Raw genomic sequence first — 12,384 nt, 5'->3', positions numbered from 1 at the left:
TATTTGCATAAAAACACAGTTTGATTAGGAAATAATTGTATCTTTTTTAAATATGTGCTTTTTATTTTATCGAATGTAACTCAATTTGTAACTTGAATTACTTGACAAAGTAACTGGTATAATATTACTGAAATCCTATAAGTAATAAGTTATATTACTGAGTTACTGCTAAAAGTAATATATTACATGTAATATGTTACTTTTGTAATGAGTTACCCCCAACACTGCTCACGACCTATTATTAAACTCCGGTCTCTCTCTGCCCCTCACTCTCCGCTGTGCCCACTTCTCTCCACTCTCTTATTCATTCCTTTATCTTTATTTCATCATCTCATCAACCCTCCGTTCAAAACAATTACCTACACCTCCTGATATCTCATTAACAATAAATGAAGTGGTTGAGTGAGGTTGAAAATACCAAGGTTGGCCTTTATAACTACACAGCATACACACACCCGCATGCACGCGCACACACACACACACACACACACACACACACACACTTTCATCAATCAGTAGGCTAAACAAAATGGACAGATTTTTAAATATATGCAGTGTAAAACATTTCGCCATTTCAAGGCAGTACTACTGAGTCTTTAAATAGCAAGTGCCATGCATGTTTCATTTATTAAATAGGTAAAAAAAGAAAAAACGTAGAGTCTGCACACTGCGTAGAGACTTTACGTTTTGGTCAAAGCGACCTTCATCAGAATGATCGCATTGACTGAAATGTAAAGCCATACAATAAATCTACTGGGAGCAAGTCTCTACGCAGTGTGCAGACTACCTTTTTTAACCTGTTGCTGATCATTTTGTTTGTCCTGCTAACTGAAGAGTGGATGTGCATGCTCTACTTTTATTTGTTCATTTATTAAATAGGCCAGTTATTATGCCTCCGCCGGCGAAGCCAGGCCGAAGGCATTATGGATCCGGGTTGTCCGTCCGTACGTACGTACGTACGGCTGTCCGTACGTCCGTACGATGTTTGTTAACGCCATATCTGAGGAACGCCTTGACGGAATTTCATCAGATTCGCCTTAAACATTCACTTAGGCTCAAGGATGATCTGATTAGATTTTGGTGGTCAAAGGTCAAAGGTCAAGGTCACTGTGACCTCTCGAACGCCATTTTCAAGCTTGTTAACGCGATATCTGAGGAACGCCTGGACGGAATTTCATCAGATTCGCCTTAAACATTCACTTAGGCTCAAGGATGATCTGATTAGATTTTGGTGGTCAAAGGTCAAGGTCACTGTGACCTCTCGAACGCCATTTTCAAGCTTGTTAACGCGATATCTGAGGAACGCCTGGACGGAATTTCATCAGATTCGCCTTAAACATTCACTTAGGCTCAAGGATGATCTGATTAGATTTTGGTGGTCAAAGGTCAAAGGTCAAGGTCACTGTGACCTCTCGAACGCCATTTTCAAGCTTGTTAACGCGATATCTGAGGAACGCCTGGACGGAATTTCATCAGATTCGCCTTAAACATTCACTTAGGCTCAAGGATGATCTGATTAGATTTTGGTGGTCAAAGGTCAAAGGTCAAGGTCACTGTGACCTCTCGAACGCCATTTTCAAGCTTGTTAACGCCATATCTGAGGAACGCCTGGACGGAATTTCATCAGATTCGCCTTAAACATTCACTTAGGCTCAAGGATGAACTGATTCCATTTTGGTTATCAAAGGTCAAAGGTCAAGGTCACTGTGACCTCTCGACGCCATTTTCAAGCTCGGTAACGCCATATCTCAGTAACACATTGACTAAATTTCTTCACATTTGGCTCAAATATCCAATTCTGCACAGAAACGCCTTGATGCAATTTCTTCCAATTTGGCTCCAACATCCACTTGGACTCAAGAATGAACTAATGGCGGAGGCATAAGTCCGCCTTGCGGTCGTTCTAGTTATTATTATTGTTATTGTTATTGTTATTATTTCCCCCATGCAGAAATATTGATAGAGCCGTTGAGAAGCGACATCCCCACTAGGAGTCTCAGCTGGAGACCACAGAGAAGAGAGAGAGAGGAGAGACCACACAGGAAATGACCACAGAGAAGAGAGTGAGAGAGGAGAGACCACACAGGAAATGACCTGCCAGTTCTTTCTTTCATCCCTCATCCCTCCCTTCTGCCTGTCTATACCTTCATCACTAATCTCTCCATTCGCCCGATTCCACTCACACAGAAAGTTCTATATATCCTCTTTGAAGGCCCATGTCTTCCTATCACCACCCCACCCCACCTCTCTGTCTCTCTCTCTCTCAGTCATTCTGTCCTCCCTAAGGTCTCTCTCTCTCTCTCTCTCTCTCAGTCATTCTGTCCTCCCTAAGGTCTCTCTCTCTCTGTCATTCTGTCCTCCCTAAGGTCTCTCTCTCTCTCTCTCTCTCTCAGTCATTCTGTCCTCCCTAAGGTCTCTCTCTCTCTGTCATTCTGTCCTCCCTAAGGTCTCTCTCTGTCCTCCCTAAGGTCTCTCTCTCTCTCTCTCTCTCTGTCCTCCCTAAGGTCTCTCTCTCTCTCTCTCTCTGTCCTCCCTAAGGTCTCTCTCTCTCTCTCTCTCTCTGTCCTCCCTAAGGTGCCAGCAGAGAGGGAGAGAGAGAGAGAGAGAGAATCACAGAACAGCTGTCATACTTTAGTTCAGTCCTGAGCTTCTCTAACTTGGCTTCCTCCTTAGAGTAGAAACGATACAGTATGATACTGTGCTGTGCTCACTGCGGAGGCAGGTGTGTGAGTGAATCTGTGTTAGTGTTAAGGTGTAGTAGGTAATGCGTGTGGTCAGCGAGCCGTTAATCAAACTCTTAACTCTCCTCATATCATTTTCTGCACCCTGCTCATTCTCTGCTCTCGGCACGGTCTCCTGCTGAGGGCGTGTGTGTGTGTTACATATTGATCAATTAAAAGTACCGAGCATCTGGGAGAGAATGAATCCCACCTGGTGTGTGTCTCCGTCCCGATCCATAGCCATTAGACTGATAACATGGCAGACACACACACACACACACACGCCTCGCAGCGCTTCACACTGCGTTTCTTTCATCTGTTCAGTACGTTGTGACTTTGAAGCGGCCGTATGTGGGTCAAGGTCTGGACTCTCAGAGGAACCTCTGACTGGTGACTCCTCACTTCAGCTAACTTTGCTCTCTCACACATTTACTGTACACACGCACACACACACTAGGGATAGGTGTGTGTGTGTGTGTGTGTTTTCCCTGGGGACTATCAAATCAAATGTGCACTGGAAACAACTAAAACACAAGAATTCACAGTATGGCCAATGGCAGAAAAGTACGACACATTATTGAAAGTGAATGTATCGTACTTTTCTGTGATCGACGAAGAAGAGACAAATATCCGATGCTCACATTTTATTAGGTGTTAAAGATGCCCTTTTTAAATGATATGTTTTTATATACGTGTGACCGTATACGACATACCACTTCTTTCTCTTAAGCGTGTAGTGAAAATGTGATATTGTGACACAGCCCTATGCAAAAGATGCTGCCTCCTTGGAACATTTCAGTGTATTAGTCATTGTCACTACTAGCTGCCATCCTCTCTGGCGTAGCGACCAGCCAAGCCTGTTAATTAATGTGGAGCTGGTGCCAGGCCAAGAGAACAAATGGTGAAAGAGTTGTAGCAGGAGGCAAAGCATAACTGTGGCCACGGATCCTCCCACGGCTGCTTCCTTAATGGAGCTCTCTCCGTTCACCGTCAGATCTGGCAAGAACGTTCGAACAGTCAGTCATATATTCTCTATGGCTGTTCTGCTCTGTGGCCCACTGGAGATGGAGGCAGACTGGCAGGCCAGGCTCCAGGCAGGCTCCAATATGGCTGCCAGAACAGGAGAGTGGCAGTTGGGCTAATTAGAGCCGTTTTAATTTGCACTTCCTTGATCTCTTGTCTTAGCCCCCCTTCAATCTTGGTGTGTGTGTGTGTGTGTGTCGTGTGTGTGTGTGTGTGTGTGTCATGTGTGTGTGTGTGTGTGTGTGTGTGTATTTTGAGGTAGTCCAGTGTCACCTTGTGCTGTATAGTGATTGAGAGAGGTGAGATGGCTGCATGGCCACAGAGCATCTGTCATTAAGGCAGGCTCCCCCCCAACTTCCTCTGTCCTCTGCGTCGGTGGTTCTCAAAGTGGGGTCCAGGGCCCCCCAGGGGTCCTTGAGAGGGTTCCAGAGGGTCCCCCAGCAAAAAAGGGTAATCATTTAGTAGTCATAGTACAGAACGTACTATGACTAGTTTGGCCGTGGGTTTCATACACTTTTTGTAATAAAACATTTATATGTGTGTTGCCCTGTCTTGCAGGAGGAGCCTGGTGTCGGGGGGATTGTTAGGCTGATTGAGTGCACCTGCCCGGTCCAATGTTTGGGTGAACATTTTCCCTTCGTTTTAGTTACTGCGATAAATTATTGTTTTAACTTGTACTTTGGTGTCATGACTCGCCTCATATGTTACAACTCGAAAGCTAAAATGTTATCAGAAGCGGGACCCTTGGACAAAAATCTTGTCAAATGGGGGTCCGTGGTCTGATTTGTGTCAGTTTAGGGGGTCCAACCACTGCTCTACTTCTCTTTCTACACTAATTCCATTACAGTATCTTTCTGTTTCTCCATGTTGGCCCCCAATCACGTGTCCTGTTTCTCCATGTTGGCCCCCAATCCCTACACTCCCATAATGAAAACAGAGATTCAGGGTCAACAATCTCCAGCTCTCCAGTAGTTATTCAGTCAGTGTTCTCCTTACTAAATGCAACTACTTTATTTATTTTTATGTTATTGCCTTGTGCTGTGATTTTATTTCTTGGATGGTTGGCCTCATGAGATATTTAAAATGGAGCAGGTTATACATTCACACAGAGAGAAGTTAACCCGTGTAACCGTGTTGTTCCCCTCACAGCCAGCCTTTCCACACTGTTCTCTCTATCCTGCAGTGCACTGTACATTATTAATACTGCTTTTCCATGTGTGTCTGTGTGTGTGTGTGTGTGTGTGTGAAGTTAGAGACTCTCCTTTTTGAGACTTGATTTCAATATGTATTAACTCATTGAGTGCCAATAACGTCGATTGGCGTCAAATCAAATAGTAACGTAGAGTGCCAATGACGTCGAACGACGTCAAATGCGTTTTTTGACGGTGGGATGTGGATCAAAGCCTCATGCATCTCCTGTAAAAATATTGGAGCTATTGAAGGTGTATAACCTATTTTACAGACCCATTAGGTGGCGACAGTGCTCTCCAGATTAGAGAAAGTTGAGGAAAAACAGCAGAAAAAGCCGTGATGAAAGAGAAACCGATGCATGAGCCAGAGTGGCACAGATTGCTCTGGCTGGAGCTAACGTTAGCTGCGAACAGCAGCCAATCCGCTCCCACAACTGAGCCCCTCTGTCTCTGCTGCATAGTTTCTCCACACGATTAGCCGCCAGAAAAGAAAACCAAAGCCAAACCATTCTCATGAGAATGGTTTGGCTTTTTCGGTGTCACGCTGGGAGCCGAAGCACAAGGCGGAGCGCTCCAAAAATAGACTGGGTGCAGCGCACTTTGAAACGCGCAGCAGAAAGCCTAGAATCGGACGCAGCTTCATCCCAGCTCACAACCGAAACCCCAGAAACGCAGACGAACTCAGCGAGCCCGATCCAGACTCCCCCGACGAGCGGCCGCCATCCGAACGTGGATCCGCAGGCAGCAGAGCCTGCCATAGCAGGCAGCAGAGACTCGCCTGACACACGCAGCAGAGCGAGCAGAGCCACCAGAGACACTCCCACGGAGGAGGAGTTTGGAGTTGAGGGGGGTGGGGGTGCTGTTTTATTGAAGGAAATTACTGTTCAGATGTTTCAGGTCAGAAAATATTAGCTTCAGAGTCAGTGATTTGCTTGAAATGCTTCATTTCACAAAAGGCTCATTATCTCAGCTTCTAGATGGAAACGTCTGTTTTTGGTGAAATCAACCTATCTTCTCCGGCTGATAACTAAAGAACGGAAAATTATATCAATAAACTTTTTTTTGCTGATGATAGAAGAGAGTCTCATCGTTCTTTGGGCGTGTTCGGTGTTTACATAGTAATATCACACAATATTCTGTGGGCCTCGAGAAATCACTGAAAACGCTCTGAAACTCTGGCACTGGGAGCATCCGTTTTCCAAAAGTGGCTGGCACTCAATGAGTTAATACAGTGGTGAGAATCTTCCCAAATATGAACTTGATCATCTTGCTCTATCAAGCCTCCCTCTGCAGGCCAGGCCCACATTACACTCGGATCTTTGAGAAAGCATTTTGAAAAGAAGGTTATTTCACAAAGAAGACCCCAGGGTTCAGAGAGAAATCACAACTTGGAGAACGATGAAAACGAACCCTGTCTCCGTGTCCTCTGTTATCTCCCTTAGCCCCCCCCCCACCTGTCTCCATGTCCTCTGTTATCTCCCTTAGCCCCCCCCCCACCTGTCTCCATGTCCTCTGTTATCTCCCTTAGCCCCCCCCCACCTGTCTCCATGTCCTCTGTTATCTCCCTTAGCCCCCCCCCCCCACCTGTCTCCATGTCCTCTGTTATCTCCCTTAGCCCCCCCCCCCACCTGTCTCCATGTCCTCTGTTATCTCCCTTAGCCCCCCCCCCCACCTGTCTCCATGTCCTCTGTTATCTCCCTTAGCCCCCCCCCACCTGTCTCCATGTCCTCTGTTATCTCCCTTAGCCCCCCCCCCACCTGTCTCCATGTCCTCTGTTATCTCCCTTAGCCCCCCCCCCACCTGTCTCCATGTCCTCTGTTATCTCCCTTAGCCCCCCCCCCACCTGTCTCCATGTCCTCTGTTATCTCCCTTAGCCCCCCCCCCCCCCCACCTGTCTCCGTGTCCTCTGTTATCTCCCTTAGCCCCCCCCCCACCTGTCTCCATGTCCTGTTATCTCCCTTAGCCCCCCCTCACCTGTCTCCATGTCCTCCGTTATCTCCCTTAGCCCCCCCCCACCTGTCTCCATGTCCTCTGTTATCTCCCTTAGCCCCCCCCCCACCTGTCTCCATGTCCTCCGTTATCTCCCTTAGCCCCCCCCCCACCTGTCTCCATGTCCTCTGTTATCTCCCTTAGCCCCCCCCCCCCACCTGTCTCCATGTCCTCTGTTATCTCCCTTAGCCCCCCCCCCCCACCTGTCTCCATGTCCTCCGTTATCTCCCTTAGCCCCCCCTCACCTGTCTCCATGTCCTCCGTTATCTCCCTTAGCCCCCCCCCCCACCTGTCTCCGTGTCCTCTGTTATCTCCCTTAGCCCCCCCCCACCTGTCTCCATGTCCTCTGTTATCTCCCTTAGCCCCCCCCACCTGTCTCCATGTCCTCCGTTATCTCCCTTAGCCCCCCCCCCCCACCTGTCTCCATGTCCTCCGTTATCTCCCTTAGCCCCCCCCCCACCTGTCTCCATGTCCTCCGTTATCTCCCTTAGCCCCCCCCCACCTGTCTCCATGTCCTCTGTTATCTCCCTTAGCCCCCCCCCCACCTGTCTCCGTGTCCTCTGTTATCTCCCTTAGCCCCCCTCCCATTCTTAATTCAGTTTTCCTGCTCCTTTCTTCTTCCTTTTTTTTTACTTTCTTCTGTCCTCATATATCTCCTACCCTCCACCCTCATTTACACTGATGCCTTAGGCGTCAGTGTAAATAGCATGTGGGGAATGATTTGTGTGTGTGTGTGTGTGTCATTGTATCAGCATGGATGGCTACAGAGTGACATGGAGACAGGCGGTACTACACACAGAGAGAGAGAGACAGATATTGTGGTCAAATTTGCGGCCCCACCAGACTGTGACGCGTCACCCAACTGCTTGTGTTGTAAACCGTGTGTGTGTGTGTGTGCAAAGGCGTTGGAAGCACGGTGCGGTGGGCGCTGCAGCACCCCCTGGTGGCAAGAGATGTAAAAAAAAAAAAAATTTTTTTTTTTTTTTACAGTGCACCTGAACGCAACATGCAAAATACCCGCTGAATAAGTGTCCAAATGTTCATGTAATTCTGGCCAATACTCCACTTCTGTTATAACATTTCAGTCTGGAAGATATAATCTTTATGACTACCTTAAAAGGCTAAATGAATAGCTTAGAAAATGAATAGCACCGGGGGCCCATGGTACTATTAATCCGGCCCTGGATATATCGGAGGAATAGCAGGTAGGCTATCACTGTCCCTGAGTCCTGAGGGTAAATTGAGTAATGCTGCAGAGAAGAGGAGAAGACACTGAATAATGACATCACAACAGTATAATCCTAATGTTAATTTAAAATTTAATATTCCTCTAAATATGGCTAAAAGTCCAAAAAGGGTGGGAGAGAGAATGAGGATTCCAACACAGCAGTGGGAGCAAGTGGTGACATGGAGGTGAGTGAGAAAAGGTGACTGAATAATGACACAACAGTCTAATCTTAATATTAATATTCCTCTAATCTGGCGACAAAGTGGCCAAATTTTTTGCCGCCCTGTGGGCGCCGTCAGCCGTCCCCCCCAATGTTGAATCGGTGGCAGCACCCCCTACCTAAAAGTACTTCCAACGCCCCTGTGTGTGTGTGTGTGTGTGTGTGTGTTTGTGTGTGTGTGTGTGTGTGTATGTGTGTGTGTGTGTTTGTGTGTGTGTGTGTGTGTGTGCAGGCTTGAGGCTCCTTCTCCGCATCAGACTGTTTTGATAAGAGCACATCTCGAAAGGGCAGCACTCCACCACAGCACAGCGCTGCGTGTAGGTTCTCCACCACCGTGTGAGTAGCAGTAATACCAGTAGCTGTTTGGTTGCCCTTTCCAACGTCCCCCCCAGTGGCTACGAGAGACTGAAGTGTGTCGTTCCGCCCTGCCAGCAGTGCTCTTTTCATAAGTTGCCCTGTGCTGTGACTTAGAGCAAAGTTCCACAACAGTTTTCAAAAGTTTTCAACTGAATTATATCAGCTGTGTGAAGTGGCTCAGTTTGAAAAAAGAATAGTATTTCCCCTCCCCGTATCTATTGTTGTTCATGGTGTGTGTGTGTGTGTGTGTGTGCGTGTGTGCCCACACACAAATGCACATGTACACAGAGTTCAGCAGCATGTGTGTGTGTGTTTGAGAGAGACAGCGGGAGCGAGGGAGATGTAAGATGTTCGACAGGAGGTTGGGGAGAGACAGATGATGTAACCATGGAGACATAGCGAACTCAGTCACCTGCCCTGGGTTACAATCACATAGGACAGATATGAGATGGAGAGATAACGAAGAGACGGATAGAATGTGTCTGCGTTTCTTTACTCTCCGTAGGGAAGGCCCCCACCACCCGCACGCCCCTATAAGCCACTTGGACCAGAGCAGTTTAAGATAAGGAAGTGGATGAACCTTAAGATAAGGAAGTGATGAACCTCGCCAGTGTTGTTTTGAAGTTGCATCTCCAGTCGGTTCACGTGGAGTTCAGACTGTACTCCTGCCAGCGTGTTCCTCTGCCGTTCTTCTGAATCCAAAGGCTGTTTCTTCACACGGAAAGATAAGGTCTTGGTCCAGACACACACTACTGTCTCTGCCTGTGCTATTTCCCCCATGCAGCAGTATATGTGTTCACATGTCAGCACTGTGAGACGACACCGAGTGTCTCCACACCGAGGTTTTGTTAGGAGAGCAAGCGGGGGTGTTCCCTCTTATTGTTGTCAGGAGAGCTGAAGGTGCTTCAATCCACTCGATGCGATTGAACCTTTCGAGTTTTGGACGAGGCGTCCAGCAGCTGGATTAGCGGTGGAGCTTTATTTTGGGCCCATCTGCTGTGGCGGTATCAGACAATGTGGGCAGGAAAAGTGAGAGGAACGCCGCTTCTTTGTGCTCCAGTGTTGATGTCTGCTGCCTGCTCCACTGGAGCAGCTTATTACAAACACATGCGGTTGAAATGGACGCTGCGACTGCCTGTAGAGAAGGACAACGTCTAACGGAGAAAGTGTGCTCAAGCCGGTTAGGGTTAGTTAGTTAGTTAGTTTACAAACTTAGTGTAAAGTAAGTGCGCTTGATCATGTTAGTCTGGGCCATTCGCTTTTGCAGCGGCAGATCGGTTCTAGAGCGGGATACGGAAACAGTCTGTGCTCCAAAAAACAATTCTGCAATTCTGCTCATATTGGAAGGTCGGTACCTGGACGTCTCTTTTGTGGATTAAATGTCTGATAGGAACCATCCTACCCAGAACCTTCTTGCTGTGTGGCAACAGCGCTTACCACTGAGCCACCGCTACACTTCTGTAGTGGCTTCGAAGATAGTCTCTAGACTGGATCGGAACCTGAACAGTAATAGAAACCAGGCTCTCCACAGCGTCTGTGGTGCGAGGTTACAGTACCACCATACCGTGTGCTTTCTTTTGAAATATCTTGACTTACAGAATTTTATTTACAGTTGTCTATGTGAAATATCCTGACTTACAGAATTGGCTTTGTCAAATACGCTCACGTTTTCTTGAAGCAGTTTTAGCCCACTTCTGCTGCATTTGCCCTCGTTTTGTTTGGACTGAGTGTGCATATAAAATGGGTGTACTTTTGCCAGAATTAATATTTTACAGGGATTATGCAATTTATTTAACAGGATTGTATTTAACTACACGCCATAGACTGTTCACAAATACAGTCACGGATTAAGCAATTCATTTTTAATTATTTATTACTTTGGACGTTTCCATGTTATATGACTATTATAAAGCCATATATATATGGTGTGTGTGTGTGTGTGTGTGTGTGTATATGTATGTATATATATATATATATATATATATATATATATATATACACATACATACATACATACATATATACATACATACATACACACACACATACACACACACACACACACACACACACACACACACACACACACACACAGAGAGTGTATGTATATGTGTGTTTGTGTGGGTGGTGTTGTTGTTATTATTATAGGCTACTTTACTTGTCAGGTGGCCTAGTGGCACACCTGAATAATATCATAGTAAACTGATAAAACTATTTGCGCTTGGCATATGGTAGGGACTTCAGTTGTACTATTGAAGTGATATTCTTTGCTACCACATATCCGGTATCGGGAGAATGTTTTTTTAATAGCATGTTTGTGTGTCCATGTGATGAGCCAACACATCTGTAGCTTCAGTAGTCCCCAAGCAAGAGTAGGCAGCCATCTTTGAATCTGAAATGAAATGAATGTCCTAAGAAAGGCTGAACATTTCTGGCCACACGTACGATTTCTCCAGGAAAGGAGACAGTGAAAGAAAGGCTATTTTATTGTGCTCATTTTAATTTCCGACAAGAAAAATAAAAGAAGAAACCTCTGAGAAGATCCTATGGCAAAGCGTTCTCTCTCTCTCTCTCTCTCTCTCTCTCTCTCTCTCTCTCTCTCTTTCCTGAGTCATTCAGTAGAAGAACAAGCTTCCACCAAGCTCCTCGCAGCATGCTCCATTGGTTGTTTCCGTCTGTTGTCTCTAGGACCTCTAGTTCTACTTTCCTGGCACTGCTGCTTCTAAAACACAGTTTCCCTTCATCACGCTTCAAGGAGGAGCAGTGCTTATTAGGGTCGCTGTCGACTGGTCCCTGGACCATCTCATTGTTATCGTCTGATTCTAAACTAGCACTGTTACTCTCAGACACAGGATAAATACAGGCCATTGATCGTAAACAGAAGGGGAAAAAACAACAACAAAAACAGTAGTTTAATACATCGCTACATTGATATTACCGTTATTCAAAGAATGCTCAAGTGAGGCTTAAGAATCAAGCAATTATAAAATTGCAGACAGAAAAGTATAAGTAAAGAAACCAGGAAAATGATGCTCAAGTTCAAAAGATTAAAGAAAATCTAATGTTTTAAGGCTGTTGTTTAGTTAAAGCCGCAATCTGGGATACGTAATACAGAACCAACCACAGCTCGCCAGCTTCCTTTTGGATCCGAGTTGGATTGCAACGTTTGCTGCAGTAGCGTAGAAGCAGTGTTTCTCTGTAGGATCCTTGTAGTACAGTAGTACCTGTAGCTCCTCCTGCAGTGTGCGGGGGGAACTGCCTTTTTACCACACAAAATGTGCTGTGGACGATCTCACTAACCCACGATTATGGCTTTAACTGGGCTTAATGACTTGAGCATTCTAAATTCATTAGCAGAGAAAAAAATGTTTTATACAGTGTTTCCCTTCACCAATAAACTTTTCATAGTTTGCTGGCTCTGTTGCTTCTATCGTGTCTTTTTAATGAGTATCCAGATTGGAGTCAATTCTATTTCAATTCACGAAGAAAAGTGGATGCAATTCGGTCGATCTAAGCGCTTAGAATTACAAAATATTTTTCCATGTGAACACTTGAATCTTTGTCAATTCAAAATCGATTGAATTGAAATGGCCTCGACCCATCCCTGTTTCACTCTGCACTTAAATGATTTTTTTCACAGCTCGTTATTTTTGTATC

Source organism: Poromitra crassiceps (assembly GCF_964638095.1).
Source record: "Poromitra crassiceps genome assembly, chromosome: 19".
NCBI lineage: Eukaryota > Metazoa > Chordata > Actinopteri > Beryciformes > Melamphaidae > Poromitra > Poromitra crassiceps.
The sequence above is the reverse complement of the archived record's forward strand: the minus strand, read 5'-3'. Positions refer to the sequence as shown.